The sequence below is a fragment of the Tamandua tetradactyla genome, chromosome 6 (genome assembly GCF_023851605.1).
Source record: "Tamandua tetradactyla isolate mTamTet1 chromosome 6, mTamTet1.pri, whole genome shotgun sequence".
Classification (NCBI taxonomy): Eukaryota; Metazoa; Chordata; class Mammalia; order Pilosa; family Myrmecophagidae; genus Tamandua; species Tamandua tetradactyla.
The window spans coordinates 123,723,160-123,749,440 of record NC_135332.1 but is presented as its reverse complement, the minus strand read 5'-3'; the positions used below and the strand labels follow the sequence as shown (position 1 = coordinate 123,749,440).

General features: G+C 35.9%; 1 protein-coding gene and 1 pseudogene across 8 annotated transcripts in view; one reads left to right on the top strand and one right to left on the bottom strand.

The window, feature by feature from the left end:
• The window catches only part of MRPS28 (mitochondrial ribosomal protein S28), a 170,497-nt gene that overhangs the window by 95,958 nt on the left and 48,258 nt on the right, over positions 1–26,281 (top strand). For 2 of the 8 annotated variants that reach the window (XR_013178285.1, XR_013178286.1), the window contains exons 4-5: positions 3,879–3,914; positions 12,129–12,292. The exons of 5 other annotated variants lie outside the window; for them this stretch is intronic. The gene's annotated coding sequence lies outside the window, so the exon portion shown is untranslated. The remainder of the gene's footprint in view (positions 1–3,878; positions 3,915–12,128; positions 12,293–26,281) is intronic. One more of the 8 variants, XM_077167066.1, reaches the window with a different exon arrangement.
• On the bottom strand, positions 2–4,223 carry LOC143685719 (HEAT repeat-containing protein 6 pseudogene; annotated as a pseudogene).

Sequence of the window (26,281 nt, the reverse complement as noted above, 5' to 3'; positions counted from 1 at the left end):
GTTAACTGTGGCTTCTTCCAGGGAGGGTCCTGAGGCAAGCTTTCTTCCACCAATCAGGAAGGCTGAGGTGAGGAGTTGCTAAACTATTACTGAGTCCAGAAAAACAGAGCTGTTGTAAAAGTAGCTGAATTTCAGATAAAGGTGCATTAGTAGACATTATGGCTCCCAAGAGCATATGACTAGACACAAGGACATTGACATCTTTGTGGCAGATATAAGGTGTTATCTGGTTCCAGACTTTGGTCAGCAGGTTGAATTTAAGACAGTTGTGGAGTGCATTTGATACTAAATTTGCAAGGCACTTAATTATCAGAGTATGGGTCTGTGAGAATGTTTCTGCCACCAAAGCTAACAAAAGACAGCTGTGCATATCTCTAATGCTAGAAGCAGTCATTACAGAGAAGGGAGTAAAAGCCCTTCTGTGGACGCTGGTATCCTTAGCAGTGGAAAGAAACTGCTCACAAAACTTTATGAAAGTAATGTGGTTAAAATGCAGCTAGAGCCTGAAAAAAATTAGTAATCTTTAAGCCCAGTTTTTTCACTTAAGCTTTCCTCAGGAAATAATCCGAGATGTTCAGGGCTGTGTCACAAAGACGTTCAGGGTTGTGTCATTTATAAAGCTGAAAAAGTAGAAACAATCTAAATGCCTAAAGTGGAAAGTCTCTACCCTAACCAGAGACTGGGGCTACTTCCATTTCGCCATTGGATTCTTCTTCCTTTTCCTTTTCATGCTGGACTTTCTTTGGTTTTACATTTAATGTTTCCTTTCAGTCCCATTTGGCTGAGAAGGGCTGGATTCTAACTGCTGTCATTTGGTGGGTAGTCGCCCGTCATACTGAGAAATTGGAGTTGGGTATAACACCAAGGACATTTCTATGTTTAGTACAGGTTGTCCATGAAACATGGATTTCTTTAGCACAACTAGAAGAGCTCCAGGTTTATCAGTCTGTGTCAGTTTCATCTTCCCACCTTTCAGTGCATTTTTTGTAACAGCATGCAAAATGTGATGTCATCCATATCAGATGACTTTGGAGACAGTAAAGTGGTCAGGAAAGCTTGAAAGCATGTATTTTGGTAGCTTTAAAGCAGTTGTCCTGGTACACCAAGACAAAAGTTTGCCATTCAATGCGCTGCAGCTTTCCTGACTTCAGGGTCAGACTGAGTTGGTTCACTCATTTTCATCAAGTCTAGTTTTCCCTAGTAAGTCCAGGAGGTATTTTTAACATTTTGAGCCACTGCGATAAACCAGAGCTGCCAAAGCTCGGAGAATTTCCATGTGTCCAGAAACTACAGTGCTGTATAACAGCCATAGTATATTCCAACAGGAAATTTGGGTTGTCTACTTGTAATATGTTAAGTAAACGGTGAATAAACTGAAACACTTTGCTGACAAGATGATTCTGATTAAGATGCACTAGTTGGCAAGCTTGGACAGAAGTCCACTGACATCCTCCTGGGCCACACCGAGGTTCTCAGATGAGCTGGCCGGCACAGCAGGTTTATCTCAGTGTGGGCGGATCTGCTATTTGGCCCACAGGCGGCAGAACCCAGTTCTCTGCTCAGAGGCGGCTCCGGCAGCGCTTCCTTCGGGGCGTGCACTGCAGGGAATCAGCAGTTTGTACCGCCGCAAACTTGCCCTTTAATTTAATTTTATAACTCATATTTCATTATAATATTTCATTGCTTTATATATAATGGAATATACTATAGTTTCTTTAACTGTTCCTGTTTATTAGACATTTAGATTGTTTCTACTTTTTCAGCTTTATAAATGACACAACCCTGAACGTCTTTGTGACACAGCCCTGAACATCTCGGATTATTTCCTAAGGAAAGCTTAAGTGAAAAACCTGGGCTTAAAGATTACTAATTTTTTTCAGGCTCTAGCTGCATTTTAACCACATTACTTTCATAAAGTTTTGTACTTTTCTCAAAATTTAAATACTTCTACCATTGAGACTCAATTTCATTTTTCTCAATCTTGCTATTTTTGCCTGGTTAAAAAGTGGCATCTTATTAACTTAATTTTTATTTCTTTGCCTGTGAGATTCAACATTCTTTCATGAGTTTATTAATTAATGATATTTTTTGTAAATTAATTTCTTTTCTTAACCTAATTGTCTATTGGAATTATAGTGTCTTCCTGATCTATGTATATGAACTCTTGATATAATTGAAATTGTTAATCTTTTTTTAAAATGCCATTTTATTACTATAGTAATTCAAGCTTATTGCAAAATACGAATTCAAATAAAAGAAAGAAAACAAAGATCACCTAGTGAAAACATTTTAATATATGCGTAAAAAAAAAGATCTTGTCCCACTGATGTGAACGGACATTCGAGAATAAACTTGAAATATGTCATTGGTAACAGAGTTCAGCAGGAGTTAGAAACAGGGTAAGACAATGGGTAATTGAAGCTGAAGGGATACAGACTGTGCAACAGGACTAGATACAAAAACTCAAAAATGGACAGCACAATAATACCTAATTGTAAAGTAATCATGTTAAAATACTGAATGAAGCTGCATCTGAGCTATAGGGTTTTTTTTGTTTTTGTTTGCTTGTTGGTTTGTTTGTCGTTGTTGTTTTTTACTATTACTACTACTTTTATTTCTTTTCTTTATATTAACATTTTATATCTTTTTCTGTTGTGTTGCTAGTTCCTCTAAACCGATGCAAATGTACTAAGAAACAATGATCATGCATCTATGTGATGATGTTAAGAATTACTGAGTGCATATGTAGAATGATATGATTTCTAAATGTTGTGTTAATTTCTTTTTTTTTTTCTTTCCGTTAATAAAAAAAATAAAAATAAAAAATAATATTAAAAAAAAAAAAGATCTTAACCAAAATATCATATATTTGCTGTTTTAGCTCTCTCCAATAAATATATATCAAGGTCATCTCAATATAGCAGAAACATATTTGTTAAAGACTACGTGGCTTTTCATTATGTGGGTATATTATATTTAACTAGTCCTCTGTTGATGTATATTTATGTTGTTTTAAGATTTTTGCTATTATGAACACTCCAGTGACAATTTTATGTATAAATCTTGATATTATGATCTGATTATTTCTTCAGGATAAATTCTTTATTGAATGGAAGAACCAGAAAGGATATGCATATTTAAGATTTTTTTTATATATTACCAAATGTCCACATGGTAACTTTCTCCAACATTAGGTGTTATTTTATTTTTTATCTTTCCCAATCTAATAGAAATATTATGTTTGGCTTAATTTGCATTTCTTTGATTACTAGAGCCAGCAAATGCTCTGTCATTTGTTTAATTCTTAAATGATTTTTGTATTCTAGTGTTATTGACATGTCCCAGTTGCTTATTAGTCTTTTGAGTTTATCTCTTTCTTATTGATTTATACCCTTTGCCATAACAGCTACAGCTCTTTTTTTTCCAATTTGTTGTCAATGACTTTTCCAATTGCTGTCAGTGCTGTTCAATTTTTTCTATTATGTAACTTATTTTATTTTATTTTTTTTCTTTTATAGTTTCTAATGTGTCATACTTAGGAAGACCTTCACCACCTTCATGGATCTATTGGCCTTTTTTCTTCTAGTATTTCATAGTTGTATATTTCAGATTTGATTTATTTTAAACCATTAGAAATTTATTTTGGAATAAGTCAGGATTCCTGCTATCTATCCCCATAATAATAATTGCTAATGTTCATTGAACTCTTATTACCATATTTTATTCTTCTTTATACATACATTTTAACCCTTTTACCTTTCTTAAAATCACTATTACCAGGTGACACTCATGACATAGTTTGCCCTTGCTTGCCCATATGTGAAGTTAGCTGTTTCTATTATCTTCACTCTTTTACTTTTTTTTTTCCACATGGGCAGGCACCAGGAAATGAACCCAGTTCTCCGATATGACAGGCGAGAATTCTGCCTGCTGAGCCACTATGGCCCACCCTATCTTCATTTCTTTTGTGTTATAAGCTTGACAAACTTCACATCACAATGTAGTGGGGATTATGTTCAGATTTTTTGTTTTATTTTGTTTGTTTCAAACAGATAGGAAACACTAGAATGCATTGCACATAATGAGGCTAATTATTATTTGTGGGGAATATGTTTCAGTTGCATGTGTGTTTGTGCAGAGAGAGATCTGTCTATAAGTGTACTGGATAATGATGTAAACTACATTTCTTACTTTGGGGTTCCATCAAAAAAGTTGACAGCCATCATTGCTAAGAGATTGCAGTGGTGAGGTTTAAGGCAATTTTGGAAGCTTGCAACCACTATTGACATGAGAGGATGAAGTGGCTGGTACTGGAATGTGATTGTCTTAGTTTCCTAGGACTGCCATAGCAAAGTTCCATAAACTAAATGGTTTAAAATAACAGAATTTTTTAAAACTATTTTTATTGTATGATATAACATATATACAAAGCAAAGAAATAAAAAAGCAATAATTTTCAAAGCACTCTTCAACAAGTAATTACAAAGCAGATCTCAGAGTTTGTCATGGGCCACCATTCTGTAATCTCAGATTTCTCCTTCTAGCTGTTCCAGAGCATTGAAGGCTAGAAGGAATATATATATATTCATCATCATGATCATTTCTTAGAACATTTGTATCAATTCAGAAAAAGAAATAAAAAGAGAACAGAAAAAAATTCATACATACCATACCCCATACCCCATACCCCTCCCTTTCATTGATCACTAGCATTTCAATCTACTAAGTTTATTTTAACATTTGTCCCCCTATTATTTATTTATTTTTAATCCATATGTTTTACTCGTCTGTCAATACGGTAGATAAAAGGAACATCAGATAGGTCAACCCTACTTAAAATTAGGCCTAAGAGTCACTCCCAAGAGAACCTCTTTTGTTGCTCAAATGTGGCCTCTCTCTCCAGCCAACACAACAAGCAAACTTACCACCCTCCCCCTGTCTATTTGGGACACTTCCAGGGGTGTGGACCTTCCTGGCAACGTGGGACAGAAATCCTAGAATGAGCTGAGACTCAGCATCAAAGGATTGAGAAAAACCCTAGAATGATCTGAGACTCGGCATCAAGGGATTCAGAAAATCTTCTCGACCAAAAGGGGGAAGAGTGAAGTGAGACAAAGTGTCAATGGCTGAGAGATTCCAAACAGAGTCGAGAGGTTATCTTGGAGGTTATTATTACGCATTAAGTAGATATCACCTTGTTATTCAATATGTAATGGAGAGGCTGGAGGAAACTGCCTAAAAATGTAGAGCTGTGTTCCAGTAGCCATGTTTCTTGAAGATGATTGTATAATGATATAGCTTTCAGAGTGTGACTATGTGATTGTGAAAACCTTGTGCCTGGTGCTCCTTTTATCTACCTTGTGAACAGATGAGTAGAACATATGGAATAAAAATAAATAATAGGGGGAACAAATGTTAAAATAAATTTAGTTTGAAATGCTAATGATCAGTGAAAGGGGAAAGGGGTATGGTATGTACAAATTTTTTTTCTGTTTCCGTTTTATTTCTTTTTCTGAATAGATGCAAATGATCCAAGAAATGATCATGATGATGAATATGCAACTATGTGATGATATTGTGAATTACTGATTATATATGTAGGATGGAATGCTCAAAATAGGAATGTTTGCGTTTGTTTGGTGTTTTTTGGTATTTAAAAAAATAAAACTTAAAAATTAAAAACAAAAAAGGGAAGCACCAGACACAAGGTTTTCACAATCACACAGTCACATTGCAAAAGCTATATCATTATGTAATCATCTTCAAGAAACATGGTTACTGGAACACAGCTCTACATTTTCAGACACTTTCCTCTAGCCTCTCCATTACACCTTAACTAAAAAGATTGATATCTATATAAGACGTTAAGAATAACCTCCAGGATAACCTCTCAAGTCTGTTTGGAATCTCTCAGCCATTGACAAAACAACAGAATTTTATTGTCTCACAATTCTGGAGGTTAAAACTCCAAAATCAAAGTGTTGGAAGGGCCTTGCTTCTTCTGAAGTCTAGGGAAGAATCCGTTCCATATTTTCTCTTCTGACTTCTTTCAGTGGCCAATAATCCTTGGCACCCCTTGTTTTTGTGGCAGCATAAATCCCTTCTCAGTCTCCGTCTCCTCTTAACCTTCTTTCCTGTCTGATTTTCACGAGGTGTTCTCTATGTCTGTCTGTGTGGCCAAATTTCCCCTTCATATAAGGACATTGGTTATACTGGATTAGAGCCTATCCTAATCCAGTGTCACCTCATTTTTACTTAACTAATTTCATCTGAAATGACCCTGTTTCCAAATAAGGTCATATTCACAGGGCTGGGGGTTAGGGCTTAAACATGTGTTTTGTGGGGGACACAGTTTAACCCATAACAATGATAAAAGTTTAGATTTTTGTGCACTACTGACCTACATCTTTTGAGAATCTGTACCCTCTCTTGTCCACTTGTTGACCTTCTGTGTTCCCAAACTTTTAGACTTTCTCCTCGTCAGAAACACCCACAGGAGTTAGTGATGCTCAGACAAATTTTCCTTTCATTTCCACTTTGTACTGGTTAGTCACAGACACTAACTTGTCAAAGCATCCTATGAAACCACACCCAATAAATAGAAGGGAAGTCAGTCCCTTTCCATCCAGAATATACACTTAACTGAATAGTTTATAAAGTTGTTTCCAAATTCTTTACTATAAACCTATTTGGACAATAACTCATTATTCTCTTTACTCTATGGTGGTAGAAGCTAGCTTTCATTTTCTCTTCCAAACTAGCATAGCGCATTTACTTTGTCCTCTTGAATACCTATCAGTTTTATTATCTTAAAGATAGTTGTTTTTCTTCTAATGACTGAGAATATGTGAATATCATCTGGTGATAGAATCTAATTAGTTTTTCAGAAGATTTAATTTATCATTTTCTATTTATGTTTAGGACTTTTCAGTACTTTAAAATGTTTGGTGTCTGTCTATCTCATGTATAATATTTTCATATGGTTTAAGTAATACAGAAAATATATACCATACTGTAACCCTTTTCAAAATAACGATTTAAAGTTATCTTTTTATGTTTTGAACTTTGCATCTGAGCTTCATATGTTGATAAAAACATGTTTATCATTGTGTGAGGTTTTTTTCTTCAGTTACTTATTAGCAGAAAATGAGTTTATTTTCATTATCTGATTGTTACGATTTTTAAAGCAGGAACTTTTTGGTGCGTGGGAATTTAAAATGGTTTACTCACTTTGGAAAACATTCTGGCAGTTTCTCAAAATAGTTAAACCCAGACTTACCAAATGACCCAACAGTTCCACTCCTGTACTCAAGAGAAATGAAGACACATGTCCACACAAAAACTGCCAAACAAATGTTCATAGTAGCATCATTTATAATAGCCCAAAAGTGGAAACAACCCAATATGTCTATCAACCAGTGAATAGATAAATAAAATATGTTATATGCATACAATGGAGTACTCTTTGAACATAAAAAACTGAAGTATTGGTACATGCTACAAAATGGATGAACCTTGAAAACATTATGCTAAGTGAAAGAAACCAATCACAAATGACCACATATTGTATGAATCTATACATATGAAATCTTCCGAATACACAAATCTTTAGACACAAAGTAGACACAAACTAGTGGTTGTCTAATGGTAGGGAAGGAGTGGAGTAATAAAAATGTTCTAAAATTGATTATGGTGATGAATGCACAGCTCTTTCTAGTGAATATACTGAGTCATTGAATTGTCCTTAAATGGGTGAATTGTATGCTGTGTGAATTACATTTAAAAATAATAATAATAAAGAACTTTGCTGATGAAAGAAGTGCAGCCTGATGAGGGCATCAAGAGGTTCAATGTTTTTCTTTTCTATTTGTGAGAACTTGAGCAAGTCTTGCACCCTCTCTGAGTCTCAGTCTTAGAGTCTGTTTGATCTTTAAAAGCCTTTCCTTTTAATTTCTTATTTAAATTTTAAAGGAAATTATTTGATTATAGCTGTCAACAGATATGCATTTAGACACACTGGTTATTTTTATTCTTTCCCAAATTGGAGGCATGCTGATTTAGTAGTACTAATCCTGCTGCCCTCCTCTCCCTTATCATGATTTCCAAAGGAAAGTCCATTGTTTGTTTATATTAGAGGCAGCATGTTTCCAAAATCACTATAGAGTGCTGTTAACCTCATTTTTTAGCCTAGACAATGCATGTGGTGCCACTGAGTCTGTTGTCAAATAGCCTTAGTCATTCCGTTATAAAGCATGCTAAGAGTAATCCTTGTCATTGCAATGTTAATCAGAGTATCTCAGCAAATAACCATGGACTTTATTTATAGCAATATATATTTTGGATTTAAGACATGTTATCTATTATAGACATAGTATAGTATTTGCTTGGTGACTTTATAATTGTGATAGTTTCATGCCACCCACTGTAGGATGTTCTGCAGTGGTTATTCTAACTACAAATTAAGGAGTTATTTTTCTGTGGTTTAGTATACATAAGGATTATATTGCAAGAGTTGCTGGAGCTCAAATTCTCTAAACAGCTTTTGGGAAGGAAGTCTTTGTCTGCCATACTAAATAGATTGTTGGTACTCAGAGCATTAGACAACACAATTTAGATGAGCAAACATAATTTGTTGGTGAAAAATTGTTGAATGTTGTGGTATAAAATATCAAATGAGAAATTGCCAGTAGCCTTTCCAGTAGGACAGAACTGCTAGGAAATTTCCTGTACTTAGAGCAGTGACACAGTTTTGTAGATCATGGGCCCATTTGAGAATGTATTGAGAGAGAGTACATTGTCCAGAAAAATTAATACATATAAATTTTTTGCATGCAGTATTAGGGGGCTCAGCGTTTACCCCAGTGCATCCACTAATCTTTAGGGTTCTATGAATCTAGGTTAAAAACCTGTGATCTGTAAGTCTGATGATATGGAAGCAAGACATGATTCTATTTTCTGGAGTGATTAATGGTGATAATTTGGAGGTAAACCATTATGCTCCTTATGGCAATGTATAAAATATGCAAAGTGTTGCTGAATTTGTTGAAATATAGACATTTCAGTCACATGGGACTGGTTCATTTGTTCACTGCTGTATACAAGCATGTATAATAGTAAGTATTTATTGAATAAATGAATGGGTCCAAGGAGAAATGTGTTCTACAGAAAACCTGACTCTTTTTACCAGATTTCATTGCATCTTGTTTCTACCCTCTCTTTTTTTTTTTTCTTCAGGTAAATATATTAATTACAACAAGGGAAAATAATATACTCTGTTCACTAGATTCCTTTTGAGAAATTTCTCAGGAATGTTTGCTGTTTTTTTTTCCAATATTTTTATTGACAGATCTTCCATACATGGTGTACAATCAGTAGCTCATAATATCATCAGATAGTTGTGTATTCCATCACCATGATCATTTTTAGAACATTTGTGTCACTCCAGAAAAAGAAAGAAAAAGAAAATAGAAAAAACTCATTTATCCCATACCCCTTACTCCTACTTCTCATGGACCACTAGTATTTCAGTCTATCCAATTTATTTTACCCCTTATCCCCCCGTATTTATTTATTTTTTATCCTTATTTTTTACTCATCTGTCCATACCTTGGATAAAATGAACGTCAGAGCATCTCTTAATAGCTGATATTTCAGAAGCCTGTTAATAAAAATACATTTAATAATGATATAATATTACAGAAGATGCTCAGTTTGCATCCAAGCATAAATTTAGTTTTCCTCTATACTTCTCACCCTGTATAATCCTAGTTTATTTTCCTTTTGTTGCAAATGGCCGAGTTTTGCTACCACTCTGTCTTTTCCATTTTAGATACTGCTTTAGTAATTACAGAAGGGGAACAATTCATAAAAAAAGTCTTTGTTTTGTTTCTAATCACTTTGAAAACCTATATGATTTCTCAAAATATATTTTTGGCTAAAATTTTGGCTTTCTAAGAAATAGAAATTTTTTGTGAAATTTCTTTCCAGAATTTTCAGTTCATTCACTCTGTATTTTTAAGATAACAGCCCAAAGCTAGGCTCAGTATTTGCTTTCTTTGAAATTCAAATAGATATCTAAGCTTTCCAAATTGTTTCTTCCTCTCTAAGTGAACTTCAAAAGAATCTAAATCTTTCCCACATAAATGACTTTTTTCCTTGAATAAACTTAAATTCATCCTAAGTCAACTTTTACAAAGTAAATGAAAAGAAGTTATTTTCTTAAATTACTTTTTATTTTTTTGAGATTTGTATTACAACTAAGAAGGAGAATTTTTAAACTGACTAGCTTGACATAATAGGCTGTTTCATAATCTAAGGGATAAGACTAACTTCTAAACAAAAAACTAACATTTAATAATTATTTGCTAGGTCCCAGGCAAATGTTTTACATGCCTTAATAAATTAACCCTTAAGATAATCATATTTGACACATTATTAGTCCCATCTTACAAAGGAGGCAACTAAAGGCACAGACTATCTCTTAAACTCTGTAATCGGGAATGAATTAAGCTAAAGGCAGTCAAAAAAAGACTTCACAGAGGAGGTGATATTTAAACTTATTCATAAAAAATAAAAGTTCTCCTGATAGAGAAAGGGGAAAAGAAGGAGGCTGTATAGTTGCCTGGTGGTATAGAAAGGACAAATATGTTGTGAGGCAGGGTCGAAAGGGAAGGTGGCAGGAAAAGACACTAGAAAGAAATAGTTGGAATCCTATTATGAATTAACTTAAATTTCATTCAGAGTAGCTGGACTTCAGAACTGTGGCTCCAGAGCAGATCCAAAGATTGAGGCTAGTCTGGTTACCTCAGAATCAAGTGATAGGTTCATTAAAAGGACAAATTCCTAGGTTTCACTCGGGACCTTTTGATCCAGAAAATCTAGGAAAAGGGCCAGGAATCCCGGTAGTTCCTATGTACAAGTATGATTGGGACCTCTACTATAAGTTCTGAGAAACTAGTTGAGACTTATAAGCAGGGGCATGACAAAAACAGGATTTTGCTTTAAAATAGAAATTATTAAGGTCAATACAAAATATATTTTGGAGATTTTGTTGGAGTCAGGAAGAGCAGTTGGAAGGCTGTTGAAACATTTCTGAAAAAAAGATTATGAAATCTTGATTAAGACTGTTGTACTATTGGTGGAATGGAGGAAGCAGTTTCAGAAGATCTTTTTGAGTTAGAATTGACAGGTGATACTTTAAAGAAGAAGGAGATATGGGAAAGAGAAATGATTATGTTAGAATTTATAGACCGAGCAAATGGTTTGATAATTGTGCTTTCCCTGAGATACGAGTAAAATCATTTTGCCTTACTAAATTCTATTTAAATCTGTGCATTCGAGGTAAGTATCAAGTTATATGAGTTGAGGACAAGCTAAAACAAATAGTCAAGATATTTAATAAAGACTCCAGGGAGGAAAGGCTTAGTAGTTCTGTCAGACTTCTAAGTCTGTCTATTCCTAACCAAATATAAAGAAAGTGGAGAGTAAGAATTGGAAGTCTTTGTTCAAACATGAACTGTCAGCTTCTTGAGGCAGTGTTAGCCACACATCTTTTTGGTGTACACACTTCTGCTACTGAGGAAATGTGCCCTCCACCGCCTTGCCTGAGGCAGGAAAGCATCCTGTCCCCTGCTGGAGGCCTGGTTTATTCACACAGACACCCTGCCTGGTAGTAGTCTGGAGGCAGCCAGTGTTGAAACAGTGTGTGATTTTCTACCTGGCGTAGCTGATTACACCCCACTAGGTACCAGAACCAAGCTGGAACCAATCCAAGTTCTACCCCCTGAGAAAGATAGTTTCTTTGCATGTCTGGGGCTTTCAGCAACCATTTTATATGCCCCACAGAGCTGAAGAACAGAAAAAACTGGTCTGAAGAAAGAGAATTCTGCAGACATGTAGAGGGACGAGAGATCAGAATCAGGAGAGAGATCACTGCTCATGTATCTGATGGCTTCTTAGTTTCTGAGCCCAGTCTGACCATATTTCTGCTCTAGAATTTCTTAAGGTACCCATGTGTCCTCATAATAAATGCATTCTCTCTTAAGGTAGAGTTAATTTCCATTTCTGGCAGCCAAGAGTTATTATTCGTACTCCCTGCTCTCATTCTCTTTCTTGTTTGTTGTCAAAAGATATGCTGCCAGGATCTGCTGTCAAGCATACCAGGCCTACCATTTTTGAAAACTATCTGACCTTTAGAAAGCATCTTGGATACAGTTTTGATTCAGCATTTCCACTGCCATTTGGATTGAGCAGTACTAGAATTAGCACTTTAAGGTGGGAAATACACACAGCGGTATGTATTCAATACAAATTTTTTTTTTTTTTTTTTTTTTTTTTTTAAAGAGGGAGGAAGGGAAGGAAAGACAGAGAGAAGGAAGGAAGGATAGAAGGAAGGAAAGGAGGAAGAAAGGGAAACATCTTTAAACATTTTCTTGTTTTATTGTATTTTGTTTGTTTGTTTGTTTTTTTACATGGGCTGGGGCCGGGAATCGAACCGAGGTCCTCCGGCATGGCAGGCAAGCACTTTGCCCGCTGAGCCACCGCGGCCCGCCCCACAATACAAATTTTTAAGTTCAAGTACATGTGTGTCTTTAAACATTTAATTCAGGGCTTTGGTTTTTACCATTCTTCCCTCCTCTTTTCAAATGACTTGTCAAATTTTATAGCCAGTTTATGAATAGAGAAAAAATGAAACTTATGAAGGAGTCAATATTGCTTTTAAATGTGTGTATGTAATTGTTCAGCACTTAAAAAAAAAGTTAAGGAAACAGTGGTCATATTTTTCTTTTATCACTTACATGCTTAAAGCACCTATCCTCAAAGCAGTTATTTTTCATTAATTAACCTCTTTGCATTCTGAGAATCATTTTGTATATAATTAACATATAAGATTAAATTCATAAGCATAAAACTAATTATGGCTGTGTGGTATTCAGATTTAAGGAAGCAACTAAGCAAAGCATTTTATTTTTGACTCCTAATAAACTAGATGTGGTCAGAACAGCCTAATATTCAAAAAGGACAAAAGAATATACCTTAAGCATTCATTGTATATTATCGTGTATGAGCTATTATAGATTATGGTTTGGTTCTATGCCAGAACTTCTAAGAAAGTAACTTTCCTTTGCCAAACATAGAATACTACTTGGCAAGTAATTTGTAAATGCTTTCATTTACAATTGGTAATAAGATGGTAATAAGATGGTAATAAAATGGTAATAAGACAGTACGGTGTAATGTTTTTGAACACAAGATCTGGAGTCATATTGCCTGTAATCTTAAGTTTCTTAATGCTTTGTCCCTCAATTTCTTCACTGTGAAAATAATATTACCTTAGTTAAATCACTTAGAAAAATACCTGGCATTTAAGTAATGTTTGCTCTGCCCCCCCAATAGTTATTAGGATATGCATTAATGTAGATTTGAAAAAATAGTCAGATCATATACTTTGTAAAAGTTTTAATATTGTAAGTTTTGTGTGGTGACTATGTAGCTATGTCAATATATAGTATCCATAAACTTTGAATTCATCTATTTACTAGAGCTCTCTAAAAATAGCTTCTGGGTAAATGAACTCAAAGAACAACGAATGATCTCACTCACCTGGGAAGAATTTTCCTATAGCAAGATGAATATAGAAGTCCCCTCTCTGCAGTACTATTGGTAGTTGGTGGTATTTGTGATGTTAATTGTAGTTGTATAATTGCAGTAGTGGTCATTATAGCAACAGAAGCTAACAGTTATTATAGGTTAAATTTATTGGATGCTTACTTGATGCCAGGTGCTCTTCTAGGTACCTTACATATATTAATTTATTTTATCCTCACAGCATGCAATAAATTGCTCACTATTATTATCCCAACAATTACTTCTTGAATAAATAAATGTGTAGACATCCCATATTACATGTGAAGAAATTAAGACATGGAAGGGTTATGAAAGATCACACAGCTTGTAATTGTCAGAACCAGATTTTGAACAGTAATTCCAAAACACAAACATTGAAACACCATGCCATTCTGCCAAGATGTTTTTCGTTTAGAGGAATGACATTTCATTCAACATCAGAGCTTATCCCTTTCTTTGTCTAGGCCTGGTTTTCTTGGCCAGGATCAAGCAAAACCAGTTTTAAACCTATGGAAGCTGTCTGTTGTTTAGAGACTCGACTGGATGGTCTTAGAATTCTATTTTATTCCTGGGTTGAGCACTTTATCTTTATATGCACTTACATTTCCATAGACAGACTTTGGGGAGAGGCATAAAAAGAGATTTGTACAGGACTTTGAGCCTGTCCTGATTTTCTTTTGCACCTAACACAGGCCTCTGCAAAAGGTTATATAAATGGCCATAGGAAAATATGACAGAACAGCAATGAAAAGCAATATCATTCTGTAACTATTAATATCAAGTTAATGGTGACTGTTGTATTTTGCCTTATTCATATTTTAACTCAAAAATTAATTCACTAGTATAAGCTCGGACAGGATAACTTCAGTGACTTTTCAGTTCTCACTTGACCTGTCATGTGCATATGGGTATAACTGCTGGCTGCGGGGAAGAGTGTGGAGCATTCTTCCGCCTTCACTTCCTAGGCTCTTTAGCCCCCATTGAGCTGCGAACAGTGGCTGAGGACAAAAGCTGTATACACTGTACAAACAGAGGACCAAAGCAGCAGTACACTGAGTCATTCTTCGCTCTGTGTGAGAACTGAGGGGGACTCTATTCATTTCCTTTGTGCTGGTGTCTGTCAACAGCGCTGTTTGAGGCAAGGCCTATTGTGCTGGCCAGTGTTTCTTATTGACCTAAGTCTGTGCCTGCTATGTTCCCAGGGTCGAAGTTGTGAGTGAGAGAATGCTTGAAAAGGGGTAATCATAGGCTAAATGCAGTTTGGTGCATTGTCATCTGACCTATTAAATCTAAACTGTGGTCTACGTTAATGCAAACAGGTAATTATATAGTCACAGCTGCAGCTATTGACATCTGGTTACCGCCCCCATGGGGGGGTGGGGAATGTGTTTTTTGTCCTGTATCTAGGTTCATATATGTTGACTTTAATAATTTTTAACTGAAAATAGGTAATGAATTAGGAAGACTAAAAGATCAACAAGCTAGATACTTTATCCGAGTAAAAATAGCCTCTGTAACAGCTGTTTGCATGTTTTCCTTTGCTGATACAGTGCTTTCCCATGGTTCCAGATTGAGTAATCTTGATTCAGTTTTAGTTTTTCAGTTGTGTGATAAAAGGTGGTTTTTTTATTTCTATCCTGTACATGTATGTCATCATACCAAGTAACTTTGAAAGGTTTGCCTTTCATAACTTAATTTTGCTTGCTTGCATACTGATTTTATTCATTGTGTTTCATTGCTGTACTCTCTTAGTGTAGGACAGTATTTGCAAGAAGTTCACATTCCTGGTCATGGCAAGGACGTTTGAGTGAATTGAGACTCATGGCTATCAGTCATGCTAAGAAAGTCCTTTCTAGCTTGTTTCAGTATTCTAACGAGTAAAAGTTATGAATAAGTCAACCTAGCACACCACATTCTCCCTTGAAGAAGGACCACTTTATATTAGTAAAAGAAATAATGTTTAGAAATGTGTCCCTGCCAACCATGAACATCTACTTACAACCAGAGCACTCTACTTATTTTCATTCACTTCCATAATTCATTATTTAATAAGTATTTATTGAAAGCCTAATATGTTCTGGGCTCTCTGCTAGATGTTGGGATACTATTTAAGAAAAAAAAAGCCATAGTTTTTCTAGTTCACAGTATCACTAGTGGCATTATGAAGACTAATAGGAGTATAACTGTTACAGGAGATAGAGGAAAACAGTTTTAAGATCTTAAAACTTCAAGATTTTTCTAATATTTTGACGCTTTCTTTCTCCTAAATGTTTTGATGCAGTGTCTAAGTGGCTAGTTGTAAATGCCTCTGGGACCTTGATGAGAAAGCACTCAAGATGCCGAAGAGCCTGGATTATATTCCCTTTTGAATCAGAGTCTTGTAAGCAATGCTCAGCTCATGCCTTCTTGCCTTGAACCTCTCAGAGTGAGCTAGGGCTAGTTACACTGGCCTTTTAAGGTTGTAAGGGTTAGCCAAAGATGACAGTTCACCGTCTCCTGCATCTTTGGCACTAGAGATACAATGATGAATAAATTAAAACTTTCACCCTCAAAGAACTAACTCATCTTTTTCTTATGCCATCCTTGCTACAAGTACAAATTTTGGGGGAAAATGACATTGTGATTGAATTTAATGCAATAAATAATAACAATCCAAAAATCAAGTACTGTTTAAATATGAAATATGTTCTGTCTCTGGAAATGTGGATCAGTAATGAAGAAATATTTCTTCCACTTAAAAAATATTGTATTACTGTTCTTAAGTAAAGTTGACTTCTACATGGAGGACCATGTGAAATTAAGATAATAGTTACTAAAATGTATACTGGTCACCATCTTGACCCTTAGAAATAAAGACTACTTTCAGATTCTCACAATGAAAATTTCTTGCAAGTATTACTTTCTTTGATATTTTAGTACTACTGTTTTCAAAATAGAATTATTTTGGCAGATACCAAGTATTATCATTTCAGAAGGCTCATTTCATATTTGTAAGAAAAAAACAAATCAAATGCCCTCTTGCAGAAGCCCTAACTTGGAAAGAACGTGGCTCTTGGCTAGCAATTAATGAAGCCACTCTTTTGTTTAAGCCATATGATGGTGTTGTATGGGTGTGAACTTTTCTGTCTTCATCAAATAGAAATATTCCTGTTTGTCTATGGGTGTTGTTGGGAAAACAGTCAACTTGAGTGTTACTTTCCAACAGAGTAATAGGAATTAAAAGTTCAAATGACTGAAGTGTAGAAAGAAGGGGGAAATTATTGAAAATGAAATGGGAGTATGAAATTGGAACTGGATAGTTGAAAAGTGACTCCAGTCATTTTGGTCCATTTAAAATTCCATCGGTGTTAAGAGGAAGATGGAAGCTAAACATCTGTAGCAGGTGTCTGTTGCTAGAGAATATAGAATGAAAAAAGATGATTTAATTATCATTGTGTTGTGTATGGTGGGGTATTCTTTTGTCAAAAAGAGAAAATTAGCCTGACTAATCGATTTCCTGCATTTCTCCTAAATCCAGTTGGATCTTTTCTGATGTCCAGATTGTTTGGGTTCAGTTAGGGTTATTCAGTATTCCTGTTATCATGCAACTTCACTTGTTTCTCATCAGAACAGAATTAACTTTTTATTCAGGATATAGTAGTTAAACAGAGTTATGGGCCTTACATCTAAAAACTGCAATCAGGGAAGGCTGGCCTCCACAGGCAGCTTCCTTTCACTCATTTTTACCATTGTCACTGCTTCCCCTCATTCACCCTCATTGCTGTCGATCTTAGCAAGAGACCCAGAGACACTACTGCTTTGCTTACAAATAAGGTTTTATGTTTGATCCTTTCATACTGTAAAAGATAAAGCACCTAAATCTTAAAAGGGTGCTTTCTTTTTTTAATGAACAGCAGTAGCTCTGGGAATTTCAAAAGCTCTGTAATGTTTTGTTCAGTTGGTTAAAAAAAAAGGATTCACAAAAGACATTGTGATCTAAATACTTGTTTTCTTTTTTTAATGGGAAATTATTTCCTTAAGATTAAACATGAGTCAAGTGTAGATTTTTTTCCCCACTCTTCTCCAAATCCTACTAATAAAACCAAACTACCCATGGATTTTGAGGTGGTTTCTTAACCCTGACTTTCGCAAATGAGCTGCTCTTTCTTTGTAGTAAGTGCTGAATTGTGGGTACATGCACATACCCATTCATACTTACCCCACTGTACATTGGTATAGACTGGTACATATCTGTCTTTGGGGAAAGTGGAAGCATGTCAGAGTGCAGGTGCAGAGAGGGTTAACCATTGAACATCTCTGGCTTAATTAGGCTCTGGCAAAGAGCCAAGATCTGTAGAAAATGGGTCTGCCTGGGACAACCACAGAAACCAGTGGGTTTCAGCATCTTGGCAAGGTCTGAAGTATTCAGCAACAGTTTTTGCTGGTGCCTACCTGTTGTGGAAAAGTGAGGGACTGGTTGGACAGGAGACAAAGCCACCAAAGCATTTTCCCATCCAGCTTTACTATTGTTTTTGTCTCTTTAAAAGAGAAGGTGAGTACCTGTCATCAGGCACTACTTCTGCAGTGATTCACTATGCAGTGCTTTGCTCCATTCCAAGAACGGCTCGTCTAAACCTACGGAGCTAAGCCCTGTCATCTCTTTGAAACTGCCCTATGTGGAAAAGAGAATTCCCTGTAAAACAGGATTTTGTAGAGATTTGAGATTTGCTAATTATCCCTCTGGAGATTTAGCAGTGTTGAGAAGTTGCAGTCTGTCAGTGTTTAGTCTCTGTGCTTTTTCAAGAATAGAAAGTACTGTGGCTTTATTGTTGTTATTAATGATGAGATTAATATTGGGTCGTTGGACTATGAGGCTTTCAAATAAAACATACGTTTATTATTTTTTGAAACATGTACATTAGTTTTGTGATGTGTACAAGGTTCTACTGTTTAATCTTTCAGAATGAAACCCAACTTCTAAAAACTGTGTAATTGGGTAGTGTAACGATGGCTCAGTGGCAGAATTCTTGCCTGCCATGCCAAAAAAACAAGACAAACAGACAAACACAAACTACATATAATTGTGTAGCTTAAAACAATTAATGTTCATTTCATTCTTTTTCCATGTGACTATCCCATTATTGCAGCACCATTTGTTGAATTTTGGGGGGTGGGGGTGGGGGAGATGCATGGGCTGGGAATCGAACCCAGGTTTCCCACATCGTACGCTGAGTTCTATCACTGAACTACCCTTGCATACACCCCCCCCCCCCCCCATTACTTTTAAAAACAGGTAAAATGCTTTCCTGGGAATAACAATTTAATTTTTTTTTTTTCATATTTTTAGCCTTTGTGTAGTTCTCAGCCAGTGATCTGTTCTTTGAAGCATTACTCAATGTGCTGGTTTAAAAGGATGTATGCCCCCTAGAAAAGCCATGTTTTAATCAAAATCCCATTTCATAAAGGTAGAATAAACCCTATTCAATACTGTATGTTTGAAACTGTAATCAGATCATCTCCCTGGATGATGTGATTTAGTCAAGAGTGGTTGTTAAGATGGATTAGGTGACATGTCTCCACCCATTTGGGTGGGTCTTGATTGGTTTATTAGAGTCCTATAAAAAAGGAAACATTTTGGAGAGTGGGAGATTCAGAGAGACCAGAGAATGCTGCAGCACCATGAGGCAGAGAGTCCACCAGCCAGTGACCTTTAGAGATGAAGAAGAAAAATGCCTCCCAGGGAGCTTCATGAAACAGGAAGCCAGGAGAGAAAGCTAGCAGATGACACAGTGTTCACCATGTGCCCTTCCAGCTGAGAGAGAAGCCCTGGCTGCGTCTGCCATGTGCCTTCTCATTTGAGAGAGAAACCCTGAACTTCATCGGCCTTCTTGAACCAAGGTATCTTTCCCTCAATAGATGCCTTAAATTGGACATTTCTATAGACTTGCTTTGAGACATTTTCTCGGCCTTAGAACTGTAAACTAGCAACTTATTAAATTCCCCCTTTTAAAAGCCATTCCATTTCTGGTATATTGCATTCCGGCAGCTAGCAAACTAGAACACTCAATATAGCTCTATTTCACTACCATAAGAAAATTAATAACAGTACTTTGGAGGTCATTCATTGCTACAATTAAAGAATATTATTATTAGTTCAGTTGTCTTTACTGCAGTTAAAGTAACAGTTCCTGTACACTAATGATTTATAAGCTCACATGAAAACAAGGAAGAAATTTCATTTTAAACCATTTTGTAGCTCCAGCTTCAACTATGTATGTCATTTTTGTTTATACCATTCATATATTTTGCTACTCACTCTTAGACAATTTAGAAATATTGTGTTATTTCTTTGCGTCATATAAGCTCCAAAACTAGATTGTAACCTTGTGTCTATTCTTAAGCAGTGTTGGTACAAAGATTCACAGTAAACTCTTATTAAGTTATCTTGTATGATTTATTTGATTCAAATGAGTTGAGGAAATCCCAGCTAGTTTTGGTATATTTAGGGGTTTGTGCTGGTTTGAAAGGATATATGCCCCCTAAGAAAAGCCATGTTTTAATATAAATCCCATTTCATAAGGGTAGAATAATCTCTATTCAATACTGTATGTTTGAAACTGTAATGAGATCATCTCCCTGGTTGATGTGATTTAGTCAAGAATGGTTGTTAAACTGGATTAGGGGATGACATGTCTCCACCCATTTGAGTGGGTCTTGATTAGTTTCTGAAGTCCTATAAAAGAGGAAACATTTTGGAGAGAGAGATTCAGAGAGAGTGACACTACGAAGCAGAGAGTCCACCAGCCAGCAACCTTTGGAGATGAAGAAGGAAGACGCCTCCCGGGAAGCTTCATGAAACAGGAAGCCAGGAGACAAAGCCAGCAGATGACGCCTTGCTTGCCATGTGCCTTTCAGCCAACAGAGAAACTGTGACTGTGTTCTCCATGTGCCTTTCCAGATGAGAGAGAAGCCCTGAACTTCATCGGCCTTCTTGAACCAAGGTATTTTTCCCTGGATGCCTTTGATTGATTAGACATTTCTATAGACTTGTTTTAATTGGGACATTTTCTCAGCCTTAGAACTATAAACTAGCAACTCATTAAATTCCCCCTTTTAAAAGCCATTCCGTTTCTGGTATATTGCATTCCAGCAGCTAGCAGACTAGAACAGGGTTAAATGTGAAATATTTCTTAAGAGAGCTAAGAAAAATTCACCTGAATCTTTATACAAGCAGAATGCAGTATAAAGTTTTTTATAAATGATGTTTTTAGCATACATCATGGTGATTTGCTGGTATTTTAGCTGTGTGGTCAGAGTAGAGTAACAGGGCTACCGATACTTATTTCCCAGATCAGTCCGTGTTGATATATGCCCTTCTAAGTTTTTACACCAAAGAAAAACTAAAAAAAATCAATTAGTAACTCTTTTTCTTAGTAATTGGCTTTTAAAAATATTTTCAGTGTACAAATAAAATTAGCAATAAAAATGATCACTTCAATAAATAGCCCCTAAGTTTTTCTTAATTCCAATATTTTCTTCTTCACTCAGGGATCCCTTTTCATATTATGCTATATGTTTGGGAGAAGATTTCAAAAGTGATGATATGTATCTTCTAACTCTTACTTTTGAAAGCATTGTAAAAGACAAAGAAATTGTAATAGAACATGGATGAACCCTGTAAAATAAAAGAAGCCACTTACAAAGGTCATATATTGTATAATTCCACTTGCAAAAAATGTCCAGCATAGGTAAATCCATAGAGACAGATAACAGATTAGTCATTGCCAGGGGCTCAAGAGGGGAGAGTGGGGAGTGACTGCTTAATGTTTCTTTGTGGGTGATGAAAAGGTTCTAAAATCAGTGGTGATAGTCGAACAGTTCTGCAAATATACTAAAACTCACTGAACTGTACGCTTTAAATGGGTAAGTTTTATGGTATGTAAATTGTATCCCAACAAAGCTATTAAAATAAGTTTATAATAATGGGAAATATTATAGGTTTCTAAAAATAATTCTTAATACTTATAGTTACCCTCTTCTAAAGTACCTCACTTTAGTAAATATAAGCTGTATATGGACTAAACCATTTCCTGCTTTCAATAGCTTATGATAGTACCCATCAATATAACTACTATTCTATCATACCCTAAAAGATGGATGTTAAAAGACGTTTGTGGCTTCTTGACTCACATTATCAGCAGAATTAGAATGCATTTATTCAGCAAATATTTGTTGATTTTCTGCTGTATACTAGGTAGTCCTAAATGCTAAATATACAGAATATAGTTCTTGCCCTTCAGAGTCTCACCATATAGTAGGGTGGATAGACAAAAATAAAAGCATGGCAGAAAATGTGACATTGATACATGCTGTCATAAAGATATGCCTGTTCTTTTATGGCAGATTCAGGTTTGGGGGGGGTGGGGAAAGAAATTTGTGTGCTCTACCTCAAGATGTTAGGAAATATTTTCAAGAAGGGGACTTTTGGTCTCAGCTTGAGGAGAAAGAAAGTGTGCCAAAACAAGTATAGATCATTGAAGTGCTGTAAAGTGGCCATAGTCAAGTGAGCTCAAGCTTCATGTGAGAGCAACAGCGGGAGATTATGCTAGGGAGCTGGACTGCATTACTAAGAGCTCTGTAGGCTTTGCTCAGTTAATTAAAGAACAGCTCTGAGGAGGACTGTTCATTTATTATTTAATCTAATCATTTAATTACCAGTGTAAGTGAGGAAAAGGAATTTAGAAGGAAGCCTTTCATTGTTTTTAAATGAGGAAGCTAAGGTTCGGAGAATTTGCCCTAAGTTAGATAATATGAAGTAAAACCAGGACCGAAGCCTAGAACTGTTGAGTCCCATTTCAGCAGCTTCTTTCCTGCATTGCTTGCCTTTGGAAGATTAGAGGCTGAGAGGTTTAGTAGCATTCAATAAATGTTAGCTATTCTTAACTTTCAGAAACATTTCTAATACTGTCCAGTGGTAACTGAGAAGTAGTAAAATTTGTTGTACTTATTGATAGAATGTCAGCTTAACCCACTGACTAAAAGTTTCAACCAAAAGATTTGTTTTGAAATTTGATTAGAATCATAGACTTATAAACTTTCAGAGCTCAGAGAGACCTTGAAGATCACCGAACTGGTGATTCCCTCCTTCCCTCCTGTGGTAGTTAGATTCAGTTGTCAACTTGGCCAGGTAAAGACACCTCCTTCTGTTGCTGTGGATATGAGCCAATGGCACACAAACCTCATCTGTTGCCAATTTATATCTGCAGTTGGCTAGGAGGCGTGCCTGTCTTTGACGTTTGACTTAATTGGTTGGTGCTTAAATGAGAGAGCGCAGTGTAGCACAGCCCAAGCAGCTCAGCATACCTCATCTCAGCACTTGCAGCTCAGCCCAGGCCTTTGGAGATGCAGAAAGAAGTCACCCCAGGGAAAGTTGTTGGAACCCAGAGGCCTGGAGAGAAGGCCAGCAGAGACCATCCTGTGCCTTCCCACGTAAGAAAAAACCTCTGTTGAAAGTTGGCTGCCTTTCCTCTGAAGAACTAACAAAATAAATCCTCTTTTATTTAAAAGCCAATCAGTCTCTGGTGTGTTGCATTCTGGCAGCTAGCAAGCTAGAACACCTCCCCTCCTCAGGGGTCATTTAAACTCAGTAACTGGGTGAGCATTATTTAAAAGGCAGAGATCAGGCAATGGTGCTAAATGCCCTGTGTAACACATAGTTGATATCTTTTAAGGTTTTGCTAATCTAATCTATAGTTCCTTCCTCTAACATTTTTTTTCTTGCAGTTGTAATGGGCCAGAGTCTGCTGGGTGCTTTTTTAAAAAAAAAAAATTGGAGTGTATATAGCAGTTACTCTATGTCCATACCACCATTGTATATTAGGTATATGTGTAAGGGCTTTTAATTTGTCTTTTAGGTCATAGGTTTTCATATTGAAAGAAATTATAATCAAAGCTCTGTTCCCATGGAACCGCATTTGAGGAACCTCATCTGCACCTGGACTTGATTTAGCTGATGAGATCCTGAACTTTGAGCCTTAGCTTGATGCCATAATTGATAGGACTTCATGGAAATCTTGGAAGGAGGAAATGGGTCTATTTTGCTTGTGGTAAGAATGTCAATATTTTGTAGCAAAGGTCAGACTGTAATGATTTTAAAACTTATTGACAAATTATTTGACACTCCTCTAGCCTGTGTAATCCTCTGTCCATTAGACAAAATGGAATCTAATTGCCTTCCATTTGAATATGGGCTTTACCTTATTCACACATTTTTAACAAATGGTACACAGTAAAAATGACTGAGGAGGCAACATGATTTCTGAGGTAAGGTCATAAGGTGATCTCACCTTGCCTCTACTTTGCCTTGCTCTTTCTTTTTAGGAGTATAGTCACCATACTGTAAGGAAGCCTAGACCACATTGAGAGACAAAATGTTGGTGTTCTTGTTGACAGTCCTAGCTTAGGTACCAGTCAACATACAGTATCAGCTGCCATGCCTGTCTGAGGAAGTCTTTGAGATGACTTGCTTTTGATACTATCCAACTGCAACCATGTGAGAAACCTTGAATGAGAAGTGCTTTTACAGATTTTGATTGATAAATTGCTTGGTTAGATTAGTTAATAGTTTTGTTTGGTTTGTCTGTTTACCATTTTTTTAAACCTTTTAATTAAAGAACACCATATATATTAAGTACACAAATCCTAATTGTACACCTCAATAAATTATCCCAAAAGGAACATACATATGTAACCAGGTCAAGAAATAGGAAGTTGCAAGTACCCTAGATTCCTCCCATGTGCCCCTTCCCAATCACTGCCTCCTCTCTTCTTTGAAAAGTTTATCCGTATCCTGTCTTCTAATACCATAGATTAGTTTGTAGTTTTTAAATTTTATTGAAATGGAATCAGACATACTTTTGTGTATGGTTTCTTTTGTTCACTGTGGTGAAATTTAGCCATATTACTGTGTGTGACGGTGTTTTTATTTTGGTCACTGAATAGTATTTCCTTGTTCTAATATACCATAATTTATTTGTCTGTTTTCTTATTAATGAACATTTGGACTATTTTGACTAACAGTAATTTGACTGTTCTTCCTGTTAATTCTTGTACATGAGTTTTGATGTACCTGTACACACATTTCCATATATATCCATTCGATAAGCAATAAATATAATGAGTAAAATTGCTGGGTCATAGGGTATGCATATACTCAACCTTAGAAGAAATGCCAAACAGTTTCCAAAGAAATTAGAGCAATTATATTTCCATCAAGAGTGAATGAGAGTAATTTAGACAGAGAATAAAAAAATATTTGCTAAGTCCCCTTTGGGTACTGGGGAGAAAGGAAGAAATATTAAACTTCCCCATCTGGGGAATTACTGATATTCTCGCAAGCTGTGGGGACAACCAATTCAAAAAGTTGAGCCTTCAATCTTGGGGTTTGCCCTTATGAAGCTTATTCCTGTAAAGGAGAGGCTAAGCCAACTGATAATTATACCTAAGAATCACCCCTGGAGAGCCTCTTTTGTTGCCCAGTTGTGGCCTCTCTAAGCCAACTTGGCAGGTGAACTACCCATGTGGGACATCACTCCCAGGGGTGTAAATTTCCCTGACAACATTGGACCTGACTCCTAGGAATGAGCTAGGATACAGCATCAAGGGAATGAGAAAGTCTTAACCAAAAAGGGGAAGAGAGAAATAAGACAAAGTCTCAGTGGCTGGGAGATTTTAAACAGAGACAGAAGGTTATCCCAAAGGTTATTCTTATGCATTATATAGATAACCCTTTTTAATTTATGTTGTATTGGAGTGATTGGAGTGGCTAGAGGGAAGTACCTGAAACTGTTGGACTATATTCCAGTAGCCCTGATTCTTGAAAACAACTATATAACTGTATAGCTTTGACAGTGTGATTGTGAAAAATCTTGTGTCTTATGCTCCTTTTATCATGGACAGATGAATTAAAAAAAATAATAAGGTTAAAAAATAAATAATAGGGGGAGATACAGGGTAAAAATTGGATAGATTGAAATACTGTGGGTCAGTGAGAGGGAGAGGTAAGGAGTATGGAATGTACGAGTTCTTTATTTTTTCTTTTCTTTTTCTGGAGTGATGCAAATGTTCTAAAAATGATCATGGTGATGAATACACAAACTAGTGTGATGATCTTGTGAGCTATTGCCATTGATTGTATAATATGGTTGGACTGTACTATTGGACAGTTCTCAATAAAAGTATTTTTTTTTTAAAGAGTGAATGAGAGTTCTAGCCGCATCACGTAGTTGTTGTTATTAGTCTTTAAAATTTTTTTTAGCCATTCTGGTGGATGTTGGTTTTATTTCATTATGTTTTTAATTTGCATTTTCCTGAGTTTGAACATCTTCCCATGTGTATTGACCTTTTCGAAATCCTTTTATGTATGTGAGTAAATCACTTGCCCATTTTGAAATAGGATTTTCTGTCTTCAAAAAATAAGCGATTTATAAGATTTCTTTATATTTTTGGATAGTAGCCTTTTGTTGCTTAAATATATTGAGAATATTTTCACTCACACTGGCTTATCAGAGTGGCTTACCTTTTCACTCTTTTAATGTTATCTTGCTGAACAGAAGTATTTCAATTTGTCAGTGTTTTCCCTTACAGAGTACACTTTGTGTGCAGTTTAAGAAATCTT